The following is a 6501-nucleotide window of genomic DNA, read 5'->3' on the forward strand; positions in this document are numbered from 1 at the left end:
TCCCTGTCTGGCAGTGGAAAGCTGGCCCTTCCCGGTGTGAGCTGGGTGGGATGCTGTTCCAGCACATTAACTCACCCTTCCCATTTCCCATGAAGGTCACACAGGCAGAGTTGCCCTCACAAAGACTAATTTTGGTTTTGTTTTGTCCCTGGGTTTCTGATTTTTCCATCCAAATCCTGCAGCCTGCCAAGTCTTGGCACAGAGCTGGGTAACCAGAATTGCTGACAGGGCTTCATCCTCAGCCCAGGTAGTGCAGGTGCTTGGTGTGAGGCTGAAATGCACAGTGTTACCTGCTAAATCCTGTCCTTGAATAGCTGGTGCTACCTCAGTGTGGGCTTCAAATTGATTTTGGCATATCGCTGTTAAAACCCCCTCTGCCTAATTAGCTTCATTTAGGAAAATGGGCATTTTATCCTGTTCAAAATTAACAGATACATGATTAAAATTGGAATGGGGATGAGGTAAAAATAGTTAAGCTAGAAGAAGCCAACTTCTCTTTTCAGGGAGAGTAGCTTTTTTGGCAGCAAGTTTATAGCTGCATTTGAAAATGCACCATTTAATTGCAGTATTCCTTCTTCCATGAGCTTCCCTAATTGTTCTGCACTTAGGTTAAAAGCAGCAAACGTTGCAGTTTGTGCTGTGAGTTTGCCTCCAAGAGATCTCCAAGTCCTGAAAAGACAAGATCTGAAGGGCAATGGGGAAATCTGTACTGCAGCCTCCTGAGGTTTATGGAGTTTGCAGCATTTCAGTATTTAAAGGGGCTTATAAAAAAGGTGGGGAGGGACTTCCCACAAGGGCATGCACTGGCAGAAGTGGGAATGGTTTTAACCTGCAAGGGGAGATACAGGTGAGGTGTTAGAAGGAAATTCTTCCCTGTGAGGGTGGTGAGGCCCTGGCACAGGCTGCCCCATCCCTGGAGATGTCCAGGCCAGGGCTTGGAGCAACCTGGGATGGTGGAAGGTGTCCCTGCCCATGGCAGGGGTGGAATTAAATGAGCTTTGAGCTCCCATCCACCCCAAACCATTCTGGGATTTTATGCATTGACTAGAGCCCCTCACTGGGGAGCTGGTGGAGGGAAATGTGATCAGAGTCTCGTTGTGTGTTGGCAGAAAGGCTCTGCAGGAGGGTGGGTGCAGGCAGGAGCTGTGGATTTGCCCCCAAAAGAGCAACACTCTGCTGTAAGAGGAAAGCTTAGAGAAAACTGCCCTCAGCCATTCCCTTGCTCTTCCAGCTGCCTCCAGGCTCATTCATGCTGTTCCCAGGGGGCTGTGCTCATCCTGGCCCATCCCTGGGGCCGTTCCCCTGCCTGAGCACAGCCGTGCAGCGCTCCAGGTGTGGAGCAGGGTGTTCAGCTTCCCCACAGCCCATCAGCCACCCTCCATCCAGCGCTGCAACCAACGACAGCTCGAGGCGTGCTCTATTTAAAATGCCTGTTCCAGGCAATCAAGCAGGTTTGATTGGCTGAACACTCCTCTTATAATTTAATTTAGTCAGGAATCGTTTGCAAGGTAATAAAGAGTGACTCTGCCTCCAAATACATTCATTTAATTCAATGAGAGATGGTTGCTGCGGTGGGCTCGCCTCAGCCAGCTCCCCTCACCCAGCTCCCCTCACCCCATCACGGTGACATCTCAAAGTGCTGCTCAGGGCCGTATATAAGAGTCACGATCCACAGTGACAGCTTAATTGTCTCAAATGCTGACAAGGGTCACCCCAACCAGCCATCGCGAGTGGCACGGAACCGGCTGGGGAGGCTGCGGAGAGGAGATTTATGGCTGGCAAATAGTTTTGAATTCCTCTGGTTGCGCCTGCTAAATGATGAACCTGCCCCGAGGGGACTGGGGCTATTGATTGTAATTTGCAGTTAAGCCCTCGCATTCTGAGGAATCAGCATAATAAATACCCACCGCATTACGGCTGGGACGTGCCTGCCTGCAGGAGAAGGAAGCAGAGGTTTTCCCGGCTTGGGTGCTGCAGCAGGATGCTCTCTGCCCCTGGCAGGTTCCATCACTGCAGGAAATGGTCCCCAGATTGGTGGGGGATGCAGGAGCCCAGTGCTGGAATGGGGAGAATGGAGTGTTGTGAAGGCAGGTGGAGTGTCCTGCTCGTCCAGGGAGAGCTGGTATTTTTGGGATAATCAGTGTCTAGATCCCTGCCAGAACCTCTGCAGCTGGTTGGTCCCAGCCACCTTTGGAGAGGGGTGTGAGGAGGTGCATTTGTTCCTCACTCCCATGTTCTGTGATTTCTTCATAACTTCCAGTAGTTTGGGGGAACCAGAATGGGTCAGGGCCATTTTCCAGCTGTTCACATCTGAGGCTCATCTACATCCTGGGAGGGATGTGGGACAGTCCAGCTGTGTCACCAGGGGTGCAAGGGACAAGGACCATGGGAGGAGTCCCTCCAGCCACTCCCTCCCTGCTGCTGCCCAGCTCTGTGAGGGAAGATTAGCTCCCATCCCTCTTCTCATGAGTGGAGATGAGAATAATAGCAGTCATCAAATATGCATCGGGTCCCTGGGCACAGCAGCGATGGTCCTGCAGCTGCCAGGGGAGGGATGGTCCCCGTGGGGAGCGGGGCTGGAGCACTGGGAGCTCTGAGCCTGCCCCACACAGGGCCACTGGACACCCCAGGTGAGTGGCTGTGGGTGTCCCAGCTGGGTGGCACCTCCCTTGGGCTCGCAGGTGCTGCAGTGGCTCTGCTGGGAAGGGACTTTGTGTGCAATGGTGGTTTTTAAGCAAACGCTGTTGTTCAGGTTTTCCCAGTCAAGGTGTGTGGTGTCCCCTCTCCTCTGCCTGTCCCTGCCTGTGCTTGCTGTCTTTATCCTCCCTTATTTCATCTTCTACCTTCCCACATTGCCACTGACCTCCAGAGCAGAGCAGCCTCCCTGGAACACTCCCTTTTCCTGGAACCCTCTACCCCATGTTTCCTACTGCCCCTTCCCCACATTCCTTTTACCTTGGGGCTCTTTTGCCCCAGGAAAGCTCCTGGGCTTGGCTTTGGGACTGAGGTGATGGCACAGTGCTGTGACCTGTTCCAGGGCTGCCAGCCAGCATATTCCTGGGTGCATGCCAGCATCGTGCCCAGCTGGTCTGTGCTTCCAGCATCTGCTCTGGCCTATCTCTTCCCATAACACCTCCCTCGTGGGGAGCAGGCAGCAGCTGGCAGGCAGGGATTGCCATGTATTGCTCATGTGCTGGGTCCCCATCCTCATTTTGAAGGCAGGAACTGGAGGGGGTGGAAATTAGCCAGGTCGGGGGGGTGATGGGTGCTTGGGGAAGCAAGGAAAGACCCCACTGTGCCTCAGGGGCTTGCAGGGCTGTGCTGCTGTCACGTTGCTGGAAGCATCCAGCTTCTCCCTATGCTCCCAGCATCCCTGGAGCATCCCTGGAGCAGTTACTGGAGTGACGAGATCTGTGGCTGGGCTTCCTCACCTGCTCACAGGTGTTTGAATGTGGATGAGTTCTGCAGTGATGCAGAACTGAAGACAGGGAAGGGGATGTGGTGAGAGGTGCTGCCACAACCAGGAGGTGCCTGGGCTGGCTCCGTGGTGCTGGAGCGTGGAGCTCCCAGGGCACGGTAGCGCCGGGGCTGGCGTGGTGTGGTGTGGTGGCACGGAGCCCTGCTCCGGCTGTAACTGGAAACAGGCTGTAAGCGGAGCCGGGGCCGGCTGGTGACCGCAGACCTGCCTGGAGACGTGGAGCTGCTGCCTCTGGAGCTCTGCCCGCCGATGCCGGCACTCCGAAGGTACAGTCCTGCCGGGCTGGGGCGGGTGAACCCCCGAGGCCGAACCCTCCATCCCCTCCCTGCTTCCGACCACAGGATGCATCCACCGCAGGCTGCGGCGGTGGGACCGGGGCTGCCCCGGGCCGTGTCCCTGGGGTGAGGCGGCTTTCCCTGCCTCAAACACGTGGCTGGAGACATTCAGGACAGACCTGACCAAAGGACGCTCTGGGTACCTTCTACCAGAGCCTTGATACCTATTGCCACCGCAGAGACCCCTCACTGCCAGGTTTTACACCCTGGGTCCCTCCTGAGCGCTGCTGCTGGATGCAGCCGTGCCCAGAAAGCAGCCACCAGGTGTGATGCTCCTCCGACCCCCTGAATTTACCTCCACCCCACTGCACCTGGACACAAAAGCCTCTTGGCCAGCTCTGCTGTGCCAAAGGCAGAGGTGAACCCTGTAGCCAGGATGAAGAACATGGGGAAGTGTTTTTGAGGTCTGGTATGGAAGGCAGCATCTGTGTGGGATGAAGCCCCCTCTCTCTCCCTTTATTCACCCGCTCCGAGAGCCCTTGTCATGGGCAGGGAGGCACAGCCATGGCAACAGCACGGGAGCTGTGCCAGCGCCCAGGGCACCGAGAGCACTGAGGGGCCACTGCCCTGCCCGGGGGGATAGAGGTAGGGACCGTGGAAGGCAGTGGGGTGGTGGCAAAGGCTGCTGCATGAGTGCTGGGATGCAGGGAGTGACCTGCACCAGCTTTTCACCAGCCGGGTACGCCTTTGCTCTCTGCCAGCAGAGAGGGAAGGGCTGTGTCCGTTCTGAGGTGGTTCCCTGCCACATCGTGGTGCCCAGGCTGTGTGTGCCCATGCCAGGAGGGGTGGGGTGGTGGTGTGGGGCAGGCCCTTGCAGCCCCATATGGCTCAGTGGCTCTGGCAGACCTGTGCATGGACTGTGACAGGTAGGGCTCCTGCTGATCCCGTGTTTCTGATGCCTGCCAGGTGCCTCTCATCCCACTCTGTCCCTCTGCCCACCCTGCACTCCAGAGCTGCCTCCATCCATGCAGACCAGGCTGTGTCTATCCCAGAAATTAATGCAGGGGGGAGGCAAAGCCATGGGATCACGGTGGATGCCCCTCTGCTGTAGATACGGCAGGGAGGGACAAGGTTTGGGGACAACGCAGTGCCAGGAGGTGCCAGCCTTTGGGCTCTTCTGATCTTGTGGGAGATCAATGGGTTCAGTCCAGCAACTGCTGGTGGTTCTTTGGTTCTGCAGCTGCTGCACAGCTGGATGCTTCTGTCTCCCCAAACACATCCCCTGTAAGGGGGTGCAGCGGGTGGTGGCCCTGCCCACACCAGCCCCACTGCTGCCCGCAGGTGATCCATGTGGGACAGCGAGTTCCCACTGCTGCTGCTTAAACTTTGATGAGCTGCAGGAATCCAGGCCTGGCATTAACATTTGATGTGGTCACCCCATGCCTGGGCACGTGTGTGCGCAAACACGCCGCTGGCACTGCCGTGGGTCACACGTGTGGCACACACAACCCCTCTTGCCAGCTGTGCGTGGGCACGTGTGGCACCCTCCACGAACCTGCCACCTGGCATGGCATGAGGAGTGTCCCTGCAGGCTCTGGGCTCCTCAGTGCTTCCCAGCATGGCTGTGGAATTTGGTCTGCTGTTGGCTCCTTCCCTTGTGTCTCTTCCCTTGGGTGTGTTCCCACTGCTGCCTTGGGCTCTGCAGAATCGACACCTCTCTCTTGGTGCTGTCATTTGGATTCACGGATCTCTGGGCTTCATCCATCTCCGTGCTGACTGGAGGAAGAGGCTGATTCTTCAGGGAGGGGCAGAGGAAGCCCCGAGGCGTGGCGAGGTGCCAGGGTCCCGTTTTGGGGTACGGGTGCTGCCCCCGCAGCGTCCCCCTGGGGGGATGTTCCCAGCAGCGAGGGCCCTTCCCTGCTCCTTCGGAAAAGTCTCGGGGCTGGCGTGGTGCATCCCTTACATAATTCATGCCTCCGCAAGCCTGGCGGTTGGGTTACAGCCGCATCGCAGCCACCGGCACCGCGCTGCCGACTCGCGGGGTGCGCGGGAGGCAGGAGCGGCTCCGCCGGGCTGCCCCGGGGCCGGTTCCACCGGCCCAGCGCAATGCCAAGCGGGCGGCCACCGGCGCCCGAGGGAACCGCGCACGGGCATGTGCCTCGCCAAAGCCGGGCTCAGGTAAACAGGCAGCCGGGGCAGGCGGCGGGGTCCGGAGCCGGGCGCTGTGCCGGGAGCAGGCGCCTGCCCGCACGGGGCATCATCTCCCAGGGCCCCGCTGGGGCCGGAGCATGAGCGCCCGACACTGCCAGGATGGCCGGCAAGAAAGGGGAGCCCAAAGGGAAGGCAGGAAAAGGGAAAGGGAAGAAGGGCAAGAAGGAGGATCCCAACGAGTCAGAGGATGGCTCGGATGCGGAGCTGCTGAAGGCAGAGGAGACGGAGCAGACGGAGGTGGTGGAGGAGGAAAAGGAGGAAAAGGAGGAGGAAAAGGTGGAGGAAAAGGAAGAAAAGGAGGAAAAGGAGGAGGAAAAGGAGGAGGAAAAGGAGGAAAAGGAGAAAGATGAGGAGGAGGTGGCTGCAGAGGAGCCCAAGAAGGGGAAGGGGAAGGAGAAGAAGGGGTTGCCCAAGGCAGGAGTGGCAATGAAACTGGGCCGTGGGAAGAAGGTGCAGCAGGAGACGGAGGAAGGGGAAGGTGAGAGCAATGCTGCAACAGGCAAGAAGAATGTAAAGGGCCCTTCCAAACTGATGATG

The sequence above is a fragment of the Poecile atricapillus genome, chromosome 14 (assembly GCF_030490865.1).
Source record: "Poecile atricapillus isolate bPoeAtr1 chromosome 14, bPoeAtr1.hap1, whole genome shotgun sequence".
Classification (NCBI taxonomy): domain Eukaryota; kingdom Metazoa; phylum Chordata; class Aves; order Passeriformes; family Paridae; genus Poecile; species Poecile atricapillus.